At 47.5% G+C, this 7,621-nt stretch overlaps 1 protein-coding gene and 1 pseudogene across 2 annotated transcripts in view; one reads left to right on the top strand and one right to left on the bottom strand.

The window, feature by feature from the left end:
* The window catches only part of LOC105742034, a 30,870-nt pseudogene extending 28,838 nt beyond the window's left edge, over positions 1 to 2,032 (bottom strand).
* Pitpnc1 (phosphatidylinositol transfer protein, cytoplasmic 1) overlaps positions 1 to 7,621 on the top strand; it is a 293,224-nt gene that overhangs the window by 34,264 nt on the left and 251,339 nt on the right. The window lies entirely within an intron of this gene.

Raw genomic sequence — 7,621 nt, 5'->3', positions numbered from 1 at the left:
ACACACACACACACACACACACACCAATCAATTCTTAGTTTTTAGGTCAATCAAAAAGACTATTTTCGCTCATTTGGTAGGGTCTGTAGCTTCTTCGTTTTCACTCAGTACCCTGATCTGAGATTGATGTGTGTAACCACAAATCGCTCACTTTTCCTGGCTATGTCGTGTTCTTTATTGTATCCATCCACCATTGTAGGGTTTTTTTTTTTTTTTTTTTTTTTTTTTAAAGCAGAATATATTTATTGAGGGAAAGAAAGCTCCTGTCCAAGAGAGGGACAGGAGGGGGGCCTGAGCGGGTTGTTTCCCCATCCACCATTGTTTACCGGTCCTTTGTTCCGCCCATGTGGGTTCCTAGTGGTTGTTCCATGAACCCCACTGGTGTGAGCACACTTCATTGTGTCTCTCGCTGCGTATGTGTGAGAGTCACTCTCCGGGGTACACGCCTCCGATTGTACAGCGCACAGGTGGTTGTCAACGGGATTGCCGGGATTGCCGTGTTTATACTGCTTTTGGCAATGCAGGAAAATTACCTTTGTGGAAACTTCATTTTAAGCATTGTCGTGTGCCTGTGAAAAAGTTATTCCTAAAAAGAAAGAAATGGGATTTACAAGTGAAACTTGCCTTTTGGGCTTCTGATATTTTATTAGTAAGAATTATGTTTTGGTTTTTTTTGGTGGTACTGGTGATTGAACTCAGGCCCTTGCACTTGCCAGGGAAGCGCTTATTCCTCTGAGCCATCTCCCTGGCTCCAAGAATTATGTTAAATAAGCAAAAGGCTAATAGTTGGAGAGCCTAGTGTGCAATTAATATCTCTTTCAATTTCTATGTGTTGGCCTGCCTAGAGGGCACCAGGCTCACCATTTCCATGGATGCAGGTATCTGTGGCCAGCTATACTTCGAAAATATAAATGGAAAATTCTAGAACTAAAGGATTCCTGCGCTTTTCATTGTAGGCTACTTTGAGTTCAGTGAAGACACCTCATGGGACATGGAGGGCGAGTCAGCCCTTTGGCCGTGTGTCCTCGCTCCGCGTCCCACCCGCCCATTACAGAGTCCCTTAGTAGCCTTCTGGGCTGCTCGGCTGCCTGTCACGGCACTGCAAGGCTTGCACGTAAGCAACTTGTTTTTTTTTTTTTTTTTTTTTTTCATAATTTTATTGAGAAACAAATAGCAAATGAGGCAGTTTCAAATCAAATTGGTAGGACAGCTTCAATAATTAACACATTGCATACATTCTCCCTAGTGGTTAACTGTTGTACAAGATGTGGACATGCTATCCTATTTACAAACACCATTAGAACAAACCCCTCTATACATTAAGAGAATGTAACTATATATCTATCCTAACCACTTTGAATACACAGATACAAAGTGGACATTCGTCTGTATGCCACTTTTTGTTAAGTTCCTTGAATAAGCAACTTGTATTGTGTACGAGAGCATTTTGCACAAACACAAGAGTAAGAGTGCTGGCAAATTGGATGTGCGGCAGACAAGCTGGGAAGTGCTTCCTTGTAAGTAAAAAGCGCAAGTTTCTCTTAAGAATGTACCCGTGGGGAAGAGACAGCGTCTCTAGCCTTCTGCGCCTCTCGGTCTCCACCGCTTTGGGTAAGGAACCCGTGTGTCGTTAAGTGAGCTTCACAGCAGCCTCCTGTGGCTCTTGTGTGCGGCCGGGAGCAAGGTAAGGCTGCCGTGTGGCAAGTCTGGAGGGATGCAAGCCTGGCTCGTTCGCGCGAATTAGCGCCTAATGTCTTCTTTTCATGAAGACCAAGTGGCACCCCCTCCCGCATAAGAAACCTGCTCCACCTGATGACTTCATTTTGTACACGCACGGATGACAGACGACGACCTTGCGCAGATAGCGCCCAGAACGTGGAAGGAGACGGAAGTCCTCTCCCGGGTCCGGGAGAGCTGCAGCTTGCAGTGACGGACGGGTGGGGTTCTCCGCCTCCCCAGCGCCCTTCTCTCTCCCACGCCTGCAGGACCGGTCCTGAGCGCCCATCTCCCAGTAGGTCGTCGGGTTCCTCATCTCGATGCGTGACGTCACGTTTCCTGTCTCCTTTGGGTCCGCGCCTCCTCCTTCACGCTGGAGGCTGAGCGCCTTGTGTGACGTTTAAAGTTCCCCCGGGCTGACTGCCTTTCTCTGTATCCTGTGCTTTGGCCAAATTAAACTAATTACAGTTTCCCAAATGTACTATGTAGTTAACTTTTACTATTGCTCTATTTTATTGCCTCCGCGCTCTCAAAAATCAGAGCTAATGAAATGTTGGTTATTACAATTACATGGATGTGGTTATGTAATGGCTTCGAGATGCCCTTAATAAATGAAATCGAAAATGTTCCATCTTTTTCAGAGCAGAAATTCCTACCTATTCTGTCTGAAGCTTGCGACATTTTCTGAAGATCACGCCGCTCTCTTCTTTCTTCTAGACAATTCCCATGGAACTTTGGTCGAGGGCAAGGGGACCCAGCTTAGGCCTGATAAATATGCAATAGCCACGTCTGTTGGAATGAACCATTGATTTTTAAACATCACGCTTGCCTGGGGCCAAGCTTGAATATGGCTTGTACTTATCGCATGCTTTAAAACGCAATGCCAGGGCCAGCCAAATAGCTCAGCGGATTAAAGTGCGCAAGCGCAGGTGCCGGTTCGATCCCTGGGCCTGCTGTGCCACCTCCGCCCCCGGGGTGTGCTGAGATGGCAACTGAGACCTGGCGTGGTGGTGCACACCTGTAATCCCAGCTCTTGGGGAGGCTGTAAACAGGCGGATCACTATGAGTCGGATCAAAGTAGTGAGACTGTGAACACCTGTAGACCCTTCCCTAAAAAAATAAAGAAAAAGAAAAAGAAAGAAAGAAAGAAAGAAAGAAAGAAAGAAAAGAAATAATAAAATAAAACGCACTGTCACTCCTCAGTCCTTACTGCTTCAAGCTGCAAAGTCAATGTCATGAACTGGTTAACATGGACAGCAGTGCGCGGAAAGTGGTTATGACTGGCGTTGTAGGAGTCCAGGGCCCACAGTTGAACAATTCGGTGTGTTGCATGTGCTGGGTTTGCATTGGCTCCCTGAGTCCATGTGCTAGTGGTATTGGAGGTGGGGCCTGTGGGAGGTAGCTAAGACTAGATTAGGTGCCCTGTGGTGCGCCTGGGACCCCAGCACTTGGGAGGCTGAGGCAGGAGGATTGTGGCAAGTTCGAGACCACTCTGAGCTACATAGTGAGCTCAAGGCTAGCCTGAACTGCATAGCAGGACCCTGTCTCAAAAAGACAAAATTTAAAAAAAAAAAGATTAGATGAGGTTATGAGGGCAGCTTCCTTGGTATCAGAGGCTTTGTAAAAAGAAGTAATCTGGCACTCTGTCTTGCTGAGTGGTCGCTGACTGCTGTGACACAGCAACAAGGCCCTGCAGCCCTCACGAGGTATTCAGCAGTTGCTAGCACCTTGCCTGTGGACTCCTCAGGCTCCAGAGCCATCAGACAAATGACCTTCTATTCTGAGAAGTTTTGATTATTATTATTAACAATTTTGTGAAGTTGAGTATCAAAACTTCTTTATAAATTACCCAGTCTTGGCTTTTTTGTTATAGCAGCAGAAAACAGCATGTATTGCTATTTTATTTACAGTGAAATTTCTGTTTGTTGCTTTCATTTTTTGAGACAGTGCCTCACTATTAGTTCAACCCGGCCTTGAACACACTGTAACCCCGTCTGGCCTTGAATTTACAGCGACCCTCCAGCCTCAGCTACCCAAATGCAGGAATCACAGGTGTGTGTGCTCACACCTGGCGTACAATAACACCTGTGCAATTTCACTGGCAGAGAAGATGAAGGCCTATATTTTTATCCAGCGGTACCCAGTCCTGGGGAAATCAAAGGGGTCGCTGGCAGCCGAGGCTGTTGGACAGCGCTTCTGGCTGGGTTCCTGGTTTGCCTTCCTGCTGTGGTTCCCGGATGCAAGGTCCCGCCGCTTCCAAGTGCAGTTTTGGATGCAGCCTCGCTTATTCTGTTCATCTCAACACCTGTCCGCCATTCAAGAGCAGCTTCCCTCGTGGCTGGTGACGCTGGTAGGTGACGCAGAGGCAGAGCGGAACTGACGGCTGCATAATTTCTCACTCTCTGCTCCTGCGCCCACTGCCGCAGCTCTGTAGTATTTGAGCACCTGAGTCATCTGGGCCTGGTGGTACAGGCTTGCAGTTCCAGCATTCTGGGGGGCTGGGGCATGTGGATTCCAAATTCGAGTCCCAACTGGGTAACTCAGGGAGACCTTGCCTCAACATTTAAAAACCAAAAACTCAGGGCTGGCCAACTAGCTCAGCGGATTAAGGCACCTGCAAGCAGGCGCAGGGACCAGGGGTAGGGGTTCGATCCCTGGGCCTACTGTGCCAGTCCCGCCCCTGGGGCATGCTGAGACAGCAATTGAGACTGGGCGTGGTGGTGTGCCTCTGTAATCCCAGCACTTGGAAGGCTGTAAACAGGAGAATCACTACGAGTCTGATCTAGTAGTGAGACACGGAACACCCTGTAGACCCATCCCTAAAATTACAAACAAAACAAAACAAAACCCAACAACTCCGAGTCTGCTGGCTCCTACACTCACTTTTTGTGCCAGGCTTGAACTCAAGGTCAAGGTCCCTTGAGTCTTTTATATTTCCTATAAAATTCAGGTTATCCACTGCTGTGGGCTGCATTTGCGTTTGCACTTGTCTTTCAGCGCTGAGCAGTGAACCCAGGTGCCTGGTGCCCAAGTGCCGGCCCCACTCCCAGCCCTGACTTCTCAATCACTTCCTGCTAATGTCCGACCTTTGTGGGCAAAACCATTGATTTTTTTTTTGTTTTTTGGTGCCAGGGATTGAACTCAGGACCTTGCACTTATTCTACTGAGATATCTCCCCAGCCCAAAACCATTGATTTTTGGTTTTTGACAGCATTTGAGATTGAACCCAGGTTCTTACTTGTGCTAGGCAAGCACTCAAATACCAAACTACTTCCCCAGCCAGCGCTTTTTATTTTATTTTGACACAGGATCTTACTATTTGCCCTAGCTGGCCTTGGGCCTGCAATCATCCTGCCTCAGCCTCCCAAATGCTGGGATAACAGGTGTGTGCCACCACACCCAGTTACTGTCAAAACCAATGAAAAGCTCCCTGAGGTGGGAGTTCTGACTGTGGAAAGGGAAGGCATGAAACAGCCTTTCCTTGGGAAGAGCGTGTTGCAAATCTTTGCACTGCATTCGTTGGGATCTGAGGCTCCTAGGAGCATGACCTTGGTGTCATCATCAGGGAGTGATTAGGCGCTAGCTTCAGATCTGCCTATTACTGTGTCAGCTCTCCTAAGCCCTCAGTACCTATTTTTACTAAAAACTGAAATTCTAGCTTGTTCAGTTGGCCCTTTCATGACAGCACTGCTCTTCCTGTGGGTGAGAAGACAATTTTATATTTAAGCAGAATATTCTGACTTTGCTTAGTAAGTAGTGACCCAAAAATTACTATGCAGGAAAATGGAATTTCACTGTTTCATGCAAAAATTTTCTATTGCAAGAGCGTTGCACCTTCCATTTTTCCTGTGGCGAGGCAGATTTCTCCGCCCGTGTTCAGCAGAATGGTGTTACTGGAGGGAGAAAGCAAGAAAAGGAACAATCAGTACCCACCCAGGAAGTTGTTGTTTTAGGGACTTTACTTCACAAAGGCAGGATGGAATGAGTGCTCTGGACCAGACAGGAGAGACACACAGGAGGCGCCTCGGGTTGCCTTCAGAGATTTGGCCACCTACTTTTTCTGTTTTTGCTTTTATTTTGAGATAAAAGCCCTCCCTAAGCTGCTCAGTTGCCCGAGCTGTGCTTGAACTTGCGGTCCTCCTGCCTCAGCCTGCTAGTAGTGCAAGTTCATGAGGTAAGGGGAAGATTGACATCTAGGGTTATTCAGCAGATGCTGCAGGCTACAAAGGAAAAGCATGCTTGGGGGAAAAGAGAAAGGGAAAAAAAAGACCCGTGAAAGCAGAAAGGTGGCAATGGGAGGTTGGAAAAGACAGAGGCCTGGGAGTGATGCGGAGAAACAGGTACATGTGGGAAAATGGAAGCGCTCCCTCAGTGCTCTCTGGCAGAGAGTCTAGAAGGTTCTTGTTGCTGGGGGCGGGCACACACATGGCGCAGGTCCTCTGAGACAGATGCTGTCTGGTAGCTGCACCTCCCGTGCTGCGTCGGGCACCAGTCCATTCCTGCTTCTTGGCCCCGTGCTGCGGATTCAGCACTAGCTGTAGATCGAAGAACCAGCGGATCCTTCACGCTTTCTTGGTCCACTTCATGGTTTTGATCTCACATGTGGTATCAGGAAGAGTCTTAGAAGAGCAAGCCTTTTTCCCCCAGTCCGAGGCCAAATGGACTCACTGAAGCCAACGAAGCCTTTGTTCCGGAGCTGCATACCTCTGGCTGCCAGGAAGGCACCAAGTGACCAGAGATAAATCCCGTCCTCTTTCTGCTCTGAGCACCGTGGGCTTGTCATTAGCTGCCTCTCATTCCCCAAGGTGGGAGAAATTGCAGTGCTGTTCAGATCAAAACTGAAAAGAGGGGCTGGCGAGATAGCTCAGTGGTCTAAGCGCCTGCTCAGGCAAGCATGCAGGGACCTCAGTGCAAGCATGCAGGGACCTCAGTTCGATCCCCAGCACCACATGCCGTGCCAGCCCCGCCCCCAGGGTGGGCTGAGCTGACCATAAAAAAGAAAAAAATTAATAAAGGAAACATTAAAAAAAACAGTGAAAAAAGGGACCTGGGAGATGGCTCAGTAATGCCTGCCTGGCAAGCACAAGGGCCTGAGTTCAATTCCCTGTTCTGCCCCCCCCAAAAAAGCCTCCAGTGGGAGGGGATGTATTTTATTGATCAGTGATTAGTAACTCTTTTAGTGGCATGCTTTGTATTAAACATGATCTGATGTTACTATCCTACTAACCTGTTTTGAAACTGCTTCACTGCTATTTTATCTTTTTTTCTCATTGAAAAGAATAAAAAATTTTAAAAGTAAATATGATCTGAAAAATCTTCAGTGGAAGCGTTTTAACAATCCGGAAGTCACACCCTGTGTTCATGGCCCTGAAAGTAACCAGAAGCACAAAACCAAAACAAGCCAAACCAAAAAAGTCCTCAAGATGCGACCCGGTGCTTGAGGGTTGGGGGCCCAGACACTCTCCATTTTAATTTTCACTTACGCTTTTATTTCCTGCTTTTCATATATTTTCTCGTCCTGGAAGCACTTAGTGTCTTGGCATAGAAATTTATGTTTCAGTTTTTCTTCTGATCAGATCAATATATTCTACGCTTGATCTTAGCCAAAAGGCCGGGAAGTGGTCAGATCAATACACTCCATGGGGCTGAAGAGATGGCTCAGTGGTCTAAAGCACCTACTTGAAACAAGCTTGGCAAAGCACAGGGACCGCGGTTCGATCCCCAGCACCACATGCCAGCCAGACCCGCTCCCTGGTGGGCTGAGCTGGCCACACACACACACAATAAATAAATGTAATAAATAAAAATAAATAAATAAATAAATAAAAAATACACTCCATGTGCAGCAAAAGGAAAATCAGAAATGGCTAACATAGGGGCCGGGGAGATGGCTCAGTAGAATAAG

Source organism: Octodon degus, unplaced genomic scaffold (genome assembly GCF_000260255.1).
Source record: "Octodon degus isolate 3935 unplaced genomic scaffold, OctDeg1.0 scaffold00033, whole genome shotgun sequence".
NCBI lineage: Eukaryota > Metazoa > Chordata > Mammalia > Rodentia > Octodontidae > Octodon > Octodon degus.
This window is presented reverse-complemented; position numbering and strand designations above follow the sequence as displayed.